Source organism: Nycticebus coucang, chromosome 4 (assembly GCF_027406575.1).
Source record: "Nycticebus coucang isolate mNycCou1 chromosome 4, mNycCou1.pri, whole genome shotgun sequence".
NCBI lineage: Eukaryota > Metazoa > Chordata > Mammalia > Primates > Lorisidae > Nycticebus > Nycticebus coucang.
Window position 1 is genome coordinate 4810268 of NC_069783.1, and position 18645 is coordinate 4828912.

The 18645-nt window shown below is 48.0% G+C and overlaps 1 long non-coding RNA gene across 1 annotated transcript in view; it reads left to right on the forward strand.

The window, feature by feature from the left end:
• The first annotated feature begins 1280 nt into the window (after positions 1 to 1280).
• The window catches only part of LOC128583945 (uncharacterized), a 50215-nt gene continuing 32850 nt past the window's right edge, over positions 1281 to 18645 (forward strand). The window contains exon 1 of the long non-coding RNA XR_008379595.1: positions 1281 to 1484. This is a non-coding gene — a long non-coding RNA (uncharacterized LOC128583945). The remainder of the gene's footprint in view (positions 1485 to 18645) is intronic.

The following is an 18645-nucleotide window of genomic DNA, read 5'->3' on the forward strand; positions in this document are numbered from 1 at the left end:
CCATGTTGCTAACTTTGTTGACATCAGAGGGATTATTCATTTTGAATTTGTACCAATGGGATGATTTAACCAAGTTTACTATTTGGAAGTGCTGAAAAACTCTGTCAAAAAGACAGAAATGACCTGAACTCATGAACTCATGGCTCTTGCATCACAACAATGGGCCAGCTCACGTGACACTGTCTGTGAGGGAGTTTTTAGCCAGTAAACAAATAACTGTACTGGAACACCCTCCCCACACATCTGGTCTGAATCCCAACAGCTTCTTTCTTTACCCAAAGATAAAGTAAATATTGAAAGAAAGCTATTTTGATGATATTCAGGATACCAAGGGTAATACAGTGTCAGCTTTTATGACCACTCCAGAGATAGAGTTGCAAAATTGCTCCCAGGGCGCTGGCATCTGTGCACAGCTTCCCAAGGGGAATGCTTAGAAGGGGACCATGGTGATATTCAGCAGTGAGGTTTATAGCACTTTTCTAGGATTAGTCACAAAGTTAATTGTCAGACCACGTATGTTTTAGCTTAAGAAAAGAAGAAAATAATATTAGAGCAGTGGTGCTGGGAAGGATGAGGGCAGTCACCCAGCCTACTGCACACAAACTCACAGAGATAGTACTGCCCGGGAACCAGGCAGCTTGCACAAATCTGTGTGCAGTGACCTTAGTGTGATTTCCGGACTGGAACACAGGTTTCCTCAGCCTCCGTTCCGTGCTCCTCTCACTGTCTCTCGCCTTCCTCCGATCACCTAATCCATATTCTAATGCACATTATTAATTCCTTACATTGTTACACTTTTTTAATATTCATGTTTCCCCAGTCAGTCATATCCTTTCCATATGGAGTTTTAAAGTCGTATAAATTAAATGAGAACAGCATGTTATGCAGGAATGAAGGAAGGGTGGGCATTTATTTTTTAATAAAATGACTTTGATTGATAAGTATTTATGGAAAAACACTAGTTTCCTCATAAATATCTCATGTATAAAGATATTTTCATTGGTTTCAGAGAAAGACTTAAACAGAAGCCTTGGGATTATAATCACTTTGCTGAAAATGATGAACTCTTGGCTGGCATGCTTTGTAGGAGTTGTGTTGTGAAGCCCTGGATGGCTGCAACCTTGACAGGGAGTAGCCTGGGGCACCAGGAGAGTGGCATCGCAGGAAGACCAGCTGAGAGAGACTGGAGGCTCGGAGCTCGGGGAAGAGACAGTTAATGCTTCCTCCTGCGAGCGAGTTATACCACACTGCGCCGGTGCCAGGTCAGCAGTCTGGATGGAGCTGGCCACGACTGTGACGCCAGGCAGTGCCAAGTTCCCTGGCAGCCCTGCAGAGGGTCCCCAAACATGGGCTTCCTTCTGCAGTCCCAGTGATGCTCTGACATCTGCCTCACCAAGGGAGACTGTGAGCCGCATGGTGCCTCCCAGACAAGCCACGCTGGAAGCTCAGAACACCCCGGTGCTGACAAAGGGAGCCCTGTCCAGGTGAGTGAGAGGAGGCTGGGGGATCGCGAGCTGGTGGTCTGGGGCAGGTCTCTGCTGTGTGTGGGAGGAGAAGCCAGTCTGCAGGGGCGTATCTGCTGCCTGGCAGGTGGATCGCTCAGCATGTTTTACTAGTCCCTTGCTTCCTTATTTAAAAAGCAAAAGTGAGGCTGGTGGGGCACTTGGGTCACAAAGCTCCTTCTAAAATCAGGGGGAGGATTTCAAAGAGGACCCAGCTGCTGAGCTCTGGCTGTGACTCTTGGCCGTGTGGGCAGCAGAACCGGGTCTGATCTGCACGTCCCCCAGGGATGTTTGTCTCAGTGCTTTCAGATTCCGTGGCGATGAGCTACTGCCGAGGTCTGGAGTGCCAAATTATAGTCCAAAACCTGTCTTAGGGATACCAGGACAACTTGTAGTGTGAAGGAAAATAACATAACCTCTGCATTTCCCTCCTGCATGGGGAAAAATGGTGACTTACTCATTTGTGGTGGCAGGTTCAAGCTCCTCAGGGGAAGAATTGTAGCCTTGTAACCTTTACTCGCTGAGTCTTTGGCACAGGGCCAAATGTTTGATAAGCCAAGAAACTGCCCATTAACTCACAGTGCTGTGGGACAGAAAAGGGGACAAAAAATAAAGATATACACTTGGAAAGACTGTGTGATCTAGGTTTCAATCACAGTGAGGCCAGCTGGCCATTCAGAGCCTCTGCTTAATGCACAGGGTGATGTGCTGGGTGATGATGAACAACTCTGAGGCTACTGGTGGGCACCCCGTGGGGGTCCTGGTGGCCTTGGCTTTGGGTTATGTGAGACCTCAGCACAGGTCTGAGGATGGGGAGACAGGGAGTAAGCTCAGGCTTTGGAAGGAGGGCATGTTCAGGACAGTCTGGCTGAAGCCCTGCCACAATGGCCACACAGGTGTGGGGTGTGGTGACTGTAAGCCATGCCCACACCGGGCCGACCTCCCAGATGACCAGCCCATGGGGTAGGGTCTGGCATCAGGAGGAAAGTCGCGCTCACCGGCGTCATGTACTCTTGTTTCCATATCCAGGAGATTCCCCCATTGCACCCTTCCCTGCCCTCTTTGAAAGTCAAATGCGACCCTGATACTCCCCTGGGTGAACCCCACACGGCCTCCCACGCTACCTGGGGCTGGGTTTCAGCTTTCTCCGGGGATGTGTGCTCGGTGGATACTTGAGTCCCCAACCTCCTTTCTCCTGCTTTGAGCTCTCTTCTGCCTCATTTCCAGAGGCCCCCTCCCCCCATGCTTTACTGAATCTCCGCCCTGCATCTTCCTCCTCATCACGCCTCTGCTCTGCCGGAAACCCCTCCAGAGGCCTTGTGACCTGTGCCCATTGTGTAAGACCAAGCTCATCTGCCATGTCCTCCACAAGGCCTCCTCCAGCTCACTGCGGTGTTTCTCTTCTTGCCCTGAAAAATGCCTGGTGGCATTTCTGTGAATATAATATTGTATCGTAATTATCATATTTACCCCTCACCCCAAATCTGTGCTCCTTGAGGATGGAGGCCATGGCGTCCACATCCTGATGCTCCCAGAGTCTAGCATGGCTCCTGGCACACGGAGGGAGAATGAGGGAGCACCTGCCCCCTAGGGAAAGATCAGGAGGCTGCTAAGAGCTTCATGGTCTTCTAAAGCACAACTATAACCCTTGTGGATGACAACCCCTGGGGCACCAGAGCAGAGACCTGGAGCCCAGATGGTAGGTAGCATCGGGGGCCTCAGAAAGGTGACAGTGCAGGGGTCAGGGACACGGGTGCTGTGGGCCCCAGCAGAGGGCGTCATGCAGGGTGAAGGCATCTGGTCCTGCGCCTGTGTGTCTCCAGCAGAGCCGGGACAAGGTTTCAGTTTTCCAATTCTAGTCCGTACCACAGTTACCCAAGTTAATTTATTCACCTGATGCATTTGTTTTCATACATCTGTGAGAGATGCAAAAGGGATTTATTTTTCTTTCTTTTTGGTGGCATTAAAAACCGGTGATTAAAAAAGAGACGTATTTAAACTAGTACAATGTCCCACCTCTGGGTTGCTGCTAACCCCCCAGTGGAAGGTGTCCTTAGAGGGGTGGCTGAGCGGCAGATTGGCTACCAGAGGGCGGCAGCAAAATGAATGTTCTAAACTTGGCAAAGATGGAGAGTATTTTGATGGTGTATATTCTTCATGGTAGGGCCACAGTGGGGGGAGCAGCTGCCTCCACATTTTCACTCCTTAAGTCCCCACTGCTCATCTGTGTGTCCAGCTGTGTCTGGCACAGCTGTCCTTGCTGGGGACAGGTGGAGAACACAGGCACTGTGCTCTCAGGGGACACATCTAGGAGACAGGAGAGGTCCATCAGGAAATCAGACCAAGACACAAATAAAAATGAACGCAGGCAGATGGAGATAAATGAGCATCTGGGTGGAGAGCTCCGCTGAGGCCTGGACAGGAGAGATGTGGGACTAAGTTGTCAGGACTGGCTGCTTAGAAGGTCAGCACCAGTGGAACCTGGATGAGAAGCAGCGCCAGGAGCGAGAACAACCCAAGCCACTGGGGAGGGCTGGTGCAAAGGTCCTGTGGTCAGGAGTTCAGGCTCTCTGAGGAGCAGGAGGAAGGCCAACTCAGCATGGCCAAGGCTGAGTGGGGCCCAGACCGAGGTCAGGGAGATGCAGGGCTGGATGGATGTACAAGCTTGTGTCTCATGGGAAGTGTTCTTGGAAGCTCCCGGGCAGTGACACACCCTCATTCAGGTTTTGGAACGATCACATTGGGCTCTCACGGACACACGTAGGTGGAGCCAGGAAGGGCAGGACAGTGTAAGGACGGTACTGGGAAGGGATAGGCAGGATGTGCAAGGCCTGGCAGCGTGGCCGTGTCCAGAGATAAATCCATAGACCCAGGAGTGATGGGTGAGGCTGTGGAGGAGACAGCAGAATTGAGACACGTTTACGGAAGAGAAAGAACACAAGGTAATCCCTACAAATTTTAGCATACGTGAAAACTTACCAGCCAGGGTTTACTCTGTTCACAAGTGAAAGAAATTCAGATTCAGAAAACCCAGCAAGCACACAGATGGCCTGCTACCAAGAAAGAGCTTCCTTCCACATCTCGCATCTGTCATTATCATAGAGGTGGCGGGACTTGTCATTTACAGATGAGGCCCAGCATCCCACAGCCCCTGGGGAGCAGAACGGGGATGGGACACCCCCTCCTGCCCCATCTTTGCCTACCACGCCCCACTCCAGCAGTGGAGGACGCCTCGGAGAGCCTACGGGGCCCCAGCTATCCTCGGAATGTGAGTGGCACTGAGGATGAAATTTCTGCTGCCAGAATAATTAGGGCCCATCTTAATTAGCAGGTCTTCCTCTGCAGAGCTGGGAAGCATCTCCCAGCTGCAGAGCTCCTGTGCTACCCCACTGATTGGTCTTCCTCTGCTGTTACATCCCCTCACTCTGCAGATCCAACTTACCCCTACACCCCCCTCCCCATCAGCTCAGGGCCTGCACCCAGCACCAAAGGCAGCAGGGGTTCTGGCAAGAGAGAAGACACAGGCTCCTGTGAATAAGAGGTCTGTCTGAGTTAACAAGGCAGAGAAAATCATCTTTTAATATCAAGGCCTGCAGCAAAACTGAATCTGCCTTGCAAGTAGTGACTCCCCAGCCATGAGCTTGGAGGGTGAGGTTTGCCTGCGACTGGGCTTCTAAGAGCCAATACTTTGGGGGGCTCTGTAACATGGCACTGAGGTGGGTGGGCTTCAGTCTGAGCTTCCACAGGTTGGTCCACAGCCAGCAACAGCAGCTTCCCCCTTGTTGGAAATGCAGATTCTCAGGCACCGCACCCTCCCTCCCCAGCCCGAAGTGACTGGTATGCACCGTGAAGTCAGAGCAGCTCTGGTCTTGCCCTCCACGTGTCTGTCTGGGATAAGGCAGATCAGGCATAGGCAGACAGAGGGCCCTGGCCTGGGAGCTGGCTGCCTCCCTGGCATGGAGCATGGCACCTTGGTGGCAGGGGGACTGGCCCGAGCCATACTGATGCTGGGTAATTTGTCAAAGCTCTGATGAAATTGGTTTGGGACATGCCCAGGCTCCTTTCTTATTCCTAGATGATTGTGATCTGAGCCCAGGGTGGACCCACTGGTCATCACAGGACAGAACATTCTTCTCCCCAGGAGGATAAAGGATGAGGTGCCCAAGCTGTCCCGTTGGCTCAGTCCTCAGCTACCAGGGCCAGGTTACTTTAATTAGCCTGGCACAGGGTATTGGCCACTGAGCAGTCGGGCCTGGCAGGAACTCAGGAAAGCTGATGATACAACTGCATCAGGGGAGAGGGTCTGTCCTGGAAGGACCCCCAGGGACAGGAGAGAGGGATCCCTGACGCGTGTGCTGGGGAAGCCAGGCTGCAGTCCTGGCACTGACAGGAGGGCCCTCCCTGGGGCTTTAAGCACCCTGGTCTTGGAGCTCAGGGATGATGGCCATGTGAAGCTCCAAGGTGATGCCTGGCAGTGGGTTTCCCTGCTGAGATAGAATCGCAGACCTTTGCATGGTGTACAAGGCCCTCACTCGCCTTTCAAACCCCATTTTTGCCATTCCCTGCCTCAAATCCATATTTTAAGGAGGAGTTACGCACGCTGTGCACACACGTTGCAGCTCCCTCCTCTGGCTGATTTAGGATGCCTGTCCCCTCCCACAGGGGCTCACCTGCGTTCACACCGTCCCCAAGGGAAGCATCTTCACTTTGACCCTGTCTGGGCTCAGCATTCTGGGCTGTTTTAGATGGCTCCAGTCCTACCCTGGCAAGGCTGTCACAGCCTCTCCACACCATGTGGGGCTGTCCCCCCACCAACCATCCTGCAGAGCCTGTGCCCCTGCTGGTATCTGTATTGAGTAGTTTGCATTGTGTTTAAACCCAGCAGTGGACAGCACAGGCAGCTCACGTTTGGGAAGGAAAATTTGAGTGACACAGAGAAACCTGTACAGGACGTCCCCTGACACTCAACTGGTCTGTGAGTGGAGCCTCACTCTCCGGTCCAGCTCTGATGTAGAAGACAGGAAGCCACCCAGTCTCTCCCACTCCGCGGTGGGGAAAGCAGACTCTAGAGTCGGGCAGGCCAAGGCTGAGCACAGCCTGTTGTAGCTACTCTTTCCCCAGAACATGAGCAGGCCCCTCTGTTTAGGTGTCAGCTGTGGCTGCTTTGGGGTTTGTGGCGGAAAGAGGTGAGTGATCACAACAGGAACCATGTCGCCTCAAAACCTCACACTGACCACTGGGCCCTCTGTAAAGCAGGTCTGCTGACCCCTGTTCTAGAGAGTTCTGAAACAGCCATTGGTGCTGAATACAGCTTCTTGTGCTGGGCATCGTCTTATTTCCTCCTCACATTCAGACATAGATACAAAATTATGTCTAACATTACTGAGTTTTGCGGTCCCTAGGACTAGGGTCCGATGACCTGCTTTCGGCTTCTGGGCGTGCAGTGCACAAGCTCCGGGCCCTGGAGAAAGTAAGAAAGTGCCTCTGATCCTTGGTTTCCACATCTGTCCCCAAATCAGTGTTCGCCTCTAGAATAGATTTAAGGATTTGGTGAGAAGGGAAAAGCCCCTTCTGTTCTGGACACACAAGACTCCAGAGAGGACGGTGCCAAAGCAAAGCGATCTCATCAGGAGGGGCCCGTGTGAGGCTGGCTCTCTGCCCATTTACGCTGAAGTCCTGACTCATTCCAGGTGGCAGTGGAGGTCCATGGGGAGGACCAGGATGAGAAGAGAGGGGTGCAGGAGGCACAGCCTGCAAACCCAGGTCCACACTCGCTGCTGAGATGTGGCTGCAGGCAGAGCCATGGCAGAGGCGGCAGCTTGGAGATACAGTCCAGGCTGTGATGTGTTTAATCTGGACTTCTGTGTCACACCAGTTTTTACACAATTTTCATCGCTTTATTGACAAAACTGATTTAACAACTAAAACAGTGTCAAGCATTTGAGGTCCTCAGGAAATAATAAGTTGCTGTGGGAATGCAAGTTGCCCAGAAGGCTGAGCATTTATGTGTTAAATATTTTAACTTTTGAATGCTCTGACCATTTTGTATACAGACCCCTTAAAACATATCGTATAAGGTTCTTTCTTCTTAAGAAGAGCAAACAACATAAATTGTGACATAATGCAATGGTATTTTCAGGTTCAGCAGTGAACTTTTCTATTTTAAAGAACCCTAGGTTATCAGGCTTTTAGTTTTGGTGGTTTTTAATTTTTTTTTTTTTTTCTGGCAGTTATCAGCCCTTTTCCTTTGACTATCAGTAATTTCCCTATAATGGCGACGTTTCTCAGTGTGCTGGCTTTTCTTCCATCCTAGAGAACTAGAAATGGGATTAAGGGAGCTGGTTTTATATATATGCAAATGAAAAGCTGTGGGATTTGGAGAGGATTTAGAGAGTTCGAGAGAAAGTTAAAGTGTTTTTTAGATAGCACTTCAACTAATACAAAGAAGTTTTACCTATTTATTTTATTTTATACCTTATTATTCTTTATTTTCTTAGTTTGTGGCTTTGGGCCATTTTTCTAAGAGGTAAGATTGTTCAAAGGCTAAGTTCTAATTATTTGTAGCATTTCAACTGCAACATAAATGTTGTACTTGGTAAAATGGTATAAAATAGTCCAGATTCAATTTAGTTGTTCAGATGTTGGTTAAGTGGCTAACACACGTTAAAGCCCCCATGTCTGAGACCTTATTTTGCTCACAGAAGGGGAATGGGGAGGGTAAGGGGGTTCATACTCCCCTGACCCTGGACAAAAGCTTGATTTCCATGACATATGGAAGGGAGCTCCTGCACAGCTGTGCAAGTTCTGTAAGAACGACTTTCCCTTTTCCTCTGTTTTATTTAAACGTGTGACAAAAGCCACTTCTACGTAGGTACAGGCTACTTAGCTATGTGCTGCCCGACATAGATGGGTGAGATGCTTGTGCCTGTCCCTCGGTGCTCAGCGTAAACAGAAGGACTGGAACAACACCTTCCTTTGCCCCTGTAACTGTTATCTTTTTTGTGAGTGGATAAAATTTGTCACTGGACGAGTGGATGTCCTTGGGTCACCATGCTGTACTGGCTACACGAACACCTGTCTGCCACGCTCAGGGTGTGGGTTCTGTGTATGCACATATTTGGGTGACAGTCTAAGGGAGACCTCCTTCCATCCTGGACCTGATCAGGGAAACGTGGTTCCCAGGAAGCTTGGTCCCTTTGGCATAGCCATGGCAAACTCAGGTGGCCCCAGCCTAGCCGCTGACCTGGAAGAGTGACCCGGGCCAGATTCAGTGGAGCAGTGTGTGTCTGTCCCAGAGACTAGGATACTCCTGGTTACCAGGGCCAAAGATGGGCTCTATTCTGGAGTCTTGGGAAAAGCCAGAGACCCCAAGCTCAAGATAGCCCCTGACTTGTACAGCCCCGTCCAGGCCAAAATAAGCTCTGCGTCCGTGGAAGGAATGTGGATTGCAAGCTACAAGTTTGTGACTTCTACTTGGCGCCATCCACAGAGGACAAATCTTTCCCTCTGGAAGGCATAGTCCCCAATCTAGGGTACACAACTATTTTCTGAGGTTGGCTTGATGATGGTTAAGATAAAAAAATACAATCTATGTGAACATGAACATCTTTGAGAGGTGTGTCCTCTCTGCTGTTCCGCAGACCTCACCATTCCCTGTTGTCTGGCACTAGGCCCAATTCACTCACACTTTTATATTTTCTACCTGTTCCCCTAGGCATCGGCACATTTAACTGTACTCATAGAGATATTTTAATCTCTTTTCCATTTATAGTCGGGGTTTCCAATCTAGTTGGAGAATTCAAACAGAGGAGCTGATAATGGGGCAGGAGCAGAAGTGGCCAGGCGGTTGAGAGGGTCCAGTGCCGGGCATCAGCCTTGACTGTGGTGTGATGGGGCCTCTTTCTTCCCCAGCACCAGAGTCCTGCACATAACACACAGAGTTAACTGTGACGTTAGAAACGAGCGCACACAACACGGGTCACAGAGCCTGATGCGTGATAGGTGCTCCATGCATAGGAGCTCATTATGGCTGTGCTCTGTATTTTATGAACATTATTTTTATCAGTGTAACCTACATCAGTGGACGCAAATACATAGTTAAACAGCCTTGGAATCACTAAGGCGAGATGCTTATATTCATAAACTCACAGGGCACCTAAGCAGAGTGTTTCTTATATACAGATACAATAGCCACAGATTCTAAAGCCCCAATTAAGTGGAAAAGGTTGCTCTGGAGGTAACAATAGGCCAGAGCCAGGCAACAACAACAAAAAAGCTACTGAGTTTGGCAACCTTTGTTAAGAAGAATCCTTTAAGAAAGCCCCCCTCTGGAATCTTATGAATGGGGCCTGAACAACTCCCAATCCCCTGCCTGTCACACACGGGGTTAATTGAATACCGGGGGTGGGGGTAGGCCCCTTTTTGTGCCTGTAGCTGGTCACAAAACAAAAACCAATTGCTAGGTTCAGAAGGGGTTTCCAGCTCACACTCTGATACAATAAGGCCTACAATTCTTCTTCCTGCTTGGCCAGGAGGGGGTGAAGAGAAAGTTAAATCTTTCGAATACACAGAATTTGCTGGAAAAGGTGAAGGTTCCATTTCAAATTCCAAATTGAATGCAGACTCCAGGCATGGGTGCTTGGCCCCTCTTTGTTCCTATTGTGGGTGGGGGGTGAGAATCTGTCAAACTGCAGCCCCCACCCCAGCTCCCTGGCCCCTCTCCTCCCCTCCCCGACCCTAACCCCCCACCCCGCAACAGTAGGCTGCGCACAGTAATTAAACCTCACGGGCCTGGAGATTTTGGAGTGAGTTTGGAGAAATGCGACATGCACTGAACCCCCTTCCCTCCCAGTCTCCTCCCACTGGCTGTGGGAATTTTCTTTAGTTACACATGACTTCCCAGGTAAACAAGCTTGAAAAGAAGTTACAGGCGGGAATTGGATTAGCACCTTACTCTTGCTTGTAGTGAACCCATTTGCTTAATTATGCAATCATAAGATGATAACATTGAAAATTATAATGCTTCCACTAAACACTGAGGGTTAACCTTGCTTTCACGGGCTCTTCATAGAATATCTTTATTAAGCGTGATGTTTTCTTGGCTCTTAAAAGTGTTTGGTTTTTTACAATAGACAGCTGGTATAGGGAGAAATACGGGGGCCCTTGTTAACTCATAATTGTGCTGCATGGATGTTGTGTGTTTTTAGGCAAATTGTGAAATTTCTTTGGGCTTCAGCTTCCTTTCTGTGAAATTTTATATGATCTCAGATATCAGAGTATTTAATCCGAAGACCAAATAAAATCTGAATGCTCTGATTCACACGTCAGAGTATTCTATCAGTGCAACAGTAATAATGGGCACTTTTTGAGCATTTGGGGTGTGCAAAACCATGTGCTCATTCACCTGCTCACCCCATCGTTTTAATTTGCATGGCAGATTTGTGTGTGGAGACTTTTCTTACTCTCAGCACCCAGCGACAGTGACAGATTTAGCTCTGGTAGACCCGGATTCAAAGTGAGTTCAGCTGCCTCCTGAGCTTATAGCTTTAGCAAGACCCTAGGCCTCCCCAGCCTGTGCACAGTATTTTTTGTATAAGCAATGCTCATATGGCCCTTTCAGAGTCCTTTTTTCATTGCCTGGCCTTCAGCCTTTGGCTTCAGGGGTACCAGGGAACTATGTCACACTATCCCGCGGAACTATTGAATTTGCAGTCAGGTAACAAACACTTTGTTTCTAAAGTGAATCATACACAGTTGCTGTCTTTAAATGCGTATCTGGGGTCACTGTGGGAGCTGCTCTTGGGAGAGGCTTTGTGTGTCCAGGGACTGTGGCTTGGTCCCCAAAGTGGCAGAGCCGGGTTCTCTGCTGTTTCTTTTATAGGTGGGTGTGTGCACCCCTGGCCTGAAATTCCCACACCATGTGTTTCTCTAGCTCCAATCTCCGTGGAAAGAGAGGAGGGAGAATGAAGGCTACCTTTTCTAATCTTGATTTCTGCCTTTCTTTCCAGTGGGATGGGGCTCACCTTTAGATGTGGAGACTCAGGAGGGCACGAGACCTGGGTTCTCATTCTGGCCTCGTCTCTTCCCAGCCGTGTGGCCAAAGATGGGTCACGGTGCTGATTTCCTCAATCACCTATAATTTCATTACTGGCTACACAAACCCAACAGTTATCTGTCCAGTAATGGGCATAATAATATTAATAAGTATGTCACAGAGCTGGGAAGATCAAATTAGATCGTGTACCTGTGCAGTTGAATGCAAACCTGAACCTCAGAGTAGTTATGAGCACATTTACCAGTTACTCTAAAGTGACACCGTCCCTGTGTCCTTTCTTGTCCTCACCCTTGCACCTGCTCTCATCCATTCTAGGGTGGGGTGGGAAGGCAGGAGGACAGTGAAAAAGTATGGGAAATTCCTGGCCACAGGCAGGACATTGGGATCTGGGGAGAGAGGGGACACTTGAAAAACTCAAGCTGAAGGGATTTTCCTGGTGGGGGGTGAAGGGAGCCATTTGGAGAGGGAGAGAGGAGGGGCTGGGAGGAACGCTGATGCGGGCTTCTCAATGCGGTTTTAGCATTGGTAGCTGACAGTATTAGCAATGGTCATAGTGGTGATAGCGATGGTAGTAGTAGAAGCTGGTCGTCCTTTATGATGTATTATATATTCTGGATGCCGTCTGCTTTACAAGGGGTTCTAATTGTCAAAGAGCCTCCTGAAGTAGGTACTTTTATTTTCCTCATAATAGATGAGGGGCCTGACACTTAGGGAAATGAGTGACTTGTCTGAGATTCAGTACCACAAGGGATGCTGTTTGTTTCAGCCTGGGCTCTGGCAGGAGCCTTGTTCTACCTCCTGGGTATTTAAGAAACACCTCCCAGCACATTCTGCACCTCACTTAGGGGTGGGACCTGGCACCACAGTCCCAGCCAGCGGAATAGCCCCTCCAGTTAGACCTCTACATTTCCCTCTGGCTCCCAGGGCAGGGGCCTCGCTCCAGACTGGGGCAAATGCTGCTGTGTTGTTTTTCTCAGTATTTCTGTGTTCACCCGTGCCCCTCCCCCTCACCCCCCAGATGTGGTAGTAGAGGAAGGAAGAAAGTTTGTGCAGTGTTATCTAAGCTGAGAGGCACTGCACAGTCCTACTGGGGTGTGTGAGTGTGCATGTGGATGTGTGTACCCATGTGTGTTTGTGTGCACGTGTATGCATGTGTGTGTAAGTATGTGCATGTGTGTGTACATGTGTGCATGTGTGTGTGTAGGGGAGTGCATACCTTGTGATCTAGTCCTCTAGCTTTGCAAGACCTGTTTCCTTTCTGCCCTCCAACTTGAGCCAATCCTATTCTAAGTACAAGTCAAAGTCTTCCCTCTCTTCTGGGCTCTGCACTGCCTCAGACGGATTTTTCTAAACATGAGTATAGCTCATACAAGCCTCTAGTTGAAACATCTGTATTGACTTCCCAAGCCCTCCTTACAAGGGTGAAAGAGGTGCTCAGGATAGCACGAGAATGTCCCCAGCCTTGACCCCTGTAGCCCCATCCTGTGTCTCCTGCTTTAGCCCTCTGCCATGTGCCAGTGTGACCTAACTTCTGTGGTATCAGTCCTATGAGGAAGGCATTTCAGAAACGGATACCATTTCCATATCGGTACTAGACTCTGGTGATAACTTAAATGCTACCTGTTGAATAAATGCAGAAACTAACCATGGCCACATTGAACAAAGCACCATCCCCAAATGGCAGCCCATGGTGGCCCTTTACTCGTCTCTCATCAAACACGTTGTCAGCACAGGGGACGTCTGGTTGTCCTTCAAGACCAAACTCAGCTTTGTCTCTTCTTGTGTGAAGCTTTTCCCATCTTTCCTTCTCCAAAATAGAGTTAGCAGAGTATTTACTCCACTTTGGGGTCATTTTCTCAGAAGCAGAGGCAGTGGGGAAGAGCCAGTGGGGTGATGGTGTGAAGGGGAATCCATGAATTCTAGGGGCTCCTGTGAGTGTCTCCAGAGCCCTGCAAGAAACCCCTACCCTCCTCACTGCAGCCCATGCCCTTTCTTCTTCCTGCCTTTCAAATCAAACCCCACCTAAGGGTACCCAACTCTATTCTAATTGAATGAATAAGACACCAAACCTGACCAACACCTCTCATATGGTAGTCTTAGGAGACCACCCAACACCCTATCTTGTGGTGATCTCAGCTCATCCAACACCCCCTCTCATGGTGGTCTCAGGAGCTCACCCAACACCCCCTCTTTCTCCACTACATGTATCTCCTTGACTTAGTCTCAAGAAAGATGAGAAGCTTCTTAAAGGACAGTCCTCTCCCTCAACTTTACTATGTGAAGTTTTCTTATCCAGAAGATAGGATTATGTTTTTAAACAATACAGGAGCCCTCTCCTTAGGTGTTTATTATGAGGTGGGGCTCATTGACTCATTAACATATGCCCAGGACCAATGTAGTCATTTGAAAAGTATTATGGGACAGTATGGAAAGGTATACCCCATTCTGTCCAGGAGGCTCAATAGGAGAAACTCCAAGATGGAATGGCATCCATCCTTGACCAAAAGAATGAGTCTGCTTTAATAGGCAGGTTTTTCAGGGAAGTTGGAGTGATGGTGAAGTCACTGGAACTGCGAAACCATGTAAGAGGGATGGAATTTGCGATAGTTGAAGAGAGGGTGTGAAAAGGTAAAATTCATGTCTGATGAATATTCTTTGCAATCTGTTTTTCAAATAGACAAAGATAGTAAGCAATGACTAGATATTTAACAAATAGACCTCAAGGATTTTAAATGGTTCATAAAAATATCCACAAACAAAAATATTAAATAGGCACTTTTACTGTTTTTAGAATTCTCTATTTTTGAATATAGTGTGCCATCAAGTAAACTTTTTTTGGTTGAATCATTCTGGGGAATCTTTGAGATTTCTTTATCTGTATCTCTTGCAAAACTTGGGAAATTTTTAAGTATATATATATATTTTTTTTATTAAATAAGGTTTCTAGACCCTTGATCATCTTTTCTCCTCCTGGAAAACCCAGCATTTAAATATTTGGTTGCTCTGTGGTGCTCCAGGTGCTACACAAGCACCTTAAATCTTTTAATTCTTCCTTCCTTTTTTTTTTTTTTAATATTTTTGCCTGACAGATTTATTTCAAAAGACCTCTCTCTCTTCAAATTCAGGTATTTTATCTGCTTGCTGTAGCTTATTGTTGAAGTTTTCAATTGTATTTTTTATTTCAGTTGTTAAATTCTTTAGTTCCAGATTTTCTGTTTGGTTCTTAATGGTATCTGCCTCTTTGTTGAATTTCTCATTCTGATCGTGCATTTCTCCCTGATGTTTTGTATCATTTATCTGTATCCTGTATCTCACTGAGTTTCTTTCACATTATATTTTGAATTGTTTTTCATGTTTCTCATAGGGGTCCTTATCTTTGGGATCTGTTATGGGAAAGTTAGGGTGCTCCTCTGGCAGTGTCATGTTTCCTTGCTTTTTCATGTTTCTCTGGTCTTCACATCAGTGTCTGCATGTCTGATTGACCAGTCTTTCTTCCACGTTTATGGATTGGCATGGATAAGGAAAGACATTTTTTTTCTGTAGACATATCTAAAATGTGGATTAGGTAGGGTGCTTTCTCTTTGATTCTGGGTGGGTACAGCTGATTTCTTTAGCTATAATTAACATCAGTGGTGTCTGTGAGGTCCTCCTTGGTGTTGGCTTTAGTTGGCAGTGAACATTGTGCAGAGGCATTAGTGGGGACATGGACAATTGATGAGCTGCTCCTCAGGCAACTGTGGTGACAGCTGCAGACTGGGAATGCTGGTCCCTGGGACCCAGGGAAATGTATATGGGCACCAGCAGTGGCAAGCCCAGGTGGGCGAGTCCCCCCGCAACATGTGTGGCATTGCTGGTAGCATTCATGGTGGTCAAACCATGGGTCCCCAAGTAGCAGGTACAAATGCCAGCAGTAATGACAATGGGGTAAGTAGGCCAGGCCCCTCCCTCAGATTATTTATAGACAGTCAGAGCATGGAGGTGCATGTGGATGCCACTGTGAGCAGAGTGGACTTACCTTCAACTTCTTCTTCTTTAAAAAACAATGCTGTGGAGAGATGAAACTTCCTTTGTCATGGTGGTTGTGTGTTTTGAGGCTGTGGAGGTGTTTGTTGGCCAGCTTCCCTGAGTAGGGACCAGAGTGCTGAGATTCCACTCTGGATTCCTGAAAATTGCTTTTGGAATTATGGATACTCAGCAGTGTTTTGAAGTAACAGTGGACATCTAGATTTTAAAAGCCACCAGCACCCAAACTTATGCTTTGGGAGATAAACCTTTATCCTTCTGGCTGTCAAAGATGCAAATCAGCCCTCCCCACTTTCTCCTGCTCCCCTCTCGTGGGCATTCGGGTTGCAGCAACAGTTCCCCATGCGCCCTTGTATAGCTCTCTCCCTTCCAGTTATGGTGCTGTCATGGGATAAAAGGACCACTGCACAGAGGCTCAGCATATCTTTTTAACCAGGAGGTAAATATTCAATTATTTAATGGCTCATACATGAACTTCATTATACTTTTCATCTCTCCACAGCATTGCTTTTTAAAGAAGGAGAAGAAAGCACTGCTTTGATTTCAAATTAAGCTAAACTTCCTTAACTATGCCCACCATGGGATTTGATCAGGAACAGCTTTGCAGTGGCCCAGCCCACTGGGACAGGCACCTGCCAGGACCAGAGCTGGCAACAGGCTGGTGAGCAAGAGCCCAAGAGGCGGGAGCATGGGGAAGGAGCTAGCCACTTAGTTCTCATTTGCCAGCAGGCCGCCTTCCAGGGAGCAGCAGCCCTTTCTCAGAGTCCACCCTCACACCTGAACTGTCTGGGACCAGATATGTGTAGCTGGACATGGAACCTTCTCACTGTAGACACTGCTCACATATTCCTGGGCTGACTTTAGTATGTATAGAGCCTCTTCTCAAATATCCAAATCCCCTCTTTGGGGACTCTAGAACAGATATTACCTGCCCCCTGTTACACTAATTTACCAACTTTGTGTGTGCTGAGTTAGGGACCCTAAGCTCTTGCACAGGCTTGACTGTGACATTCCAAAAGGACATTTTTATGGTTTTGTACAAACTGCTCTGCTCTTGCAATCTGTGAGATTCCAATTTCCTTTCTTAGCGGCAGTTTGCCTTGTCCTAGAACATCAGAGCTGGAAGCAGGGTCCAGTAGCCCTCCTACCCCTTCCTGGTGGTGGTGGTGAGAGGCTTGGGAGAGAAGGTGCTTCTCTGTACTTTCTAGATTCAGTGGTGAGGCCCCAGAGCCTCCCCAGACATCTCATCTGTCTAGTAGCCTTTGCTTCTCAAAACTTGTTTCTTGATAAATCATAGATGGTATACTCTATGAGACAACACAGCTTAGTAATATTTAATGTTTTTGTTGCTAAAAGACTTTTTTAGAGAAGTGTTATGATCAGAGCAAAATTGAGTAGAAAGTACTCCCTCCTCCTCTATGTCCCCTCTCCCTTGTTATCAATACCCCCCACCTCTGCTGTGATTGATGAGCCTGCACTGGCCCTGCACCATCATAGAGACCCTGTGCTTCCCATCACGTTCAGTGTTGTACAGTCTGTGTGTTTGAACAGAGGTCTAAGGACATGTACGTACCACTGTAGTGTCACACAGACTAGTTCCACTGACCTAAATCTTCAGCACTCCACCCATATTTATTTCTTCATTCCTCTCAGCACCCCTCAACCCCACCACCCCCTGGAAACCACTGATGCTTTTCTCCACGGTTATGCCTTATTTGACATTTTTTGAGGTTGCATTCTTGCTCCATAAAGGTCAAAGCTCCATTAGATCTGGCCAGGTCTCCAGCCTCAGAACAAAAGCATTTCAGAACCATCCAACAACTTTCTTATAAATAACCAGAAGCTCTCTCTATCCATGGCAATGTGGCTCTATGACCACCGTTTCTGGGGAAATATTGGCCTTTATGGAAGTTGGGGTTCTTTATCTGTTTTTCCCCCCTTTTTCTTTGAGATTGTGTCTCACTATATTACCCACATCGATCTTGAACTCTTGGCTGAAGTGATCCTCCACCTCCTGAGTGGTGGGGACCACAGGTGTACAGCACCACGCCCAGCTCTGAACATGGCTAAGCGTCATTTTCCTCTGACACCATTCCCTACTGGCTGGGACATCCCCACCACCCGGTACTAATCTGTGCTCCAGCTCTCCAGGGCCCCATGCCTGTCCAGACATTCCCCCATAGTAGGAACTAGGCTGTCTTGCTGACAGCCTGGTGAATAGTGGCTGGTTATAGTGGGCACCCAACTGATCATTCTTCAGTGAAAGATCCGATGCCACCGTCAAATCAATCTTTCTTATATGTCACGTTTCTGTTCTTCAAGAGAGCAACAACATGTTGTAGAGATTTGAGCTCTTAACTTAGGGTCTCTCAGATTTTGGGGTACAAGCCATAACCTGTGGCCCAGTTTCCCTAATTCTACTCACAGGGCTTATGAGACAGAACAGGGGACAGGCCTGACAGTCTCAGGGGGAGTACAGGCCCCCCAGGTGGTGCTGATGCCAGGGAGCATTGTCAGAAACCCTCCTCACAGACAGAGAGTGAGACGTGATTCAGGGGCAGTGGGTATTGTCCAGTCTTCCCTGTGTGCAGTGACTGCCAGGAGCAGTGGGCCACTCAGAGACACGGTCATTCTCTTATGGGATGAATAAGTCGCAGAACTGGAAACCTCACCTGCAAAATTAGGGTATCTGAATACATGGAGAGCCTATTTATTTTTATTTCAGAATGTTACAGGGGTACACACATTTTGGTTACATAATTTGCTTTTCTGTATTTTAAGTCAAATTATAAGTGTGCTCTTCTCCCAGAAAGTGTGCATTGCACCATTTGTGAATTAACCCCATCCCCCCTCTCCCTTCCCACCTACTCCAGTTCCGTTGAGTTTTGCTTCCCCTCTGTGCATGTAAGTGTTGATCGATTAGTTGCAATTTAGTACTGAGTACACGTGGCGGGGGGTTGTCCATTCTCACAATAATTCATTTAGGAGAATGTTCTCCAGTTCCATCCACATTGTTATAAAAGACACTAAATCCCTGTTTTTTATGGCTGAGTAGTGTGTACACCA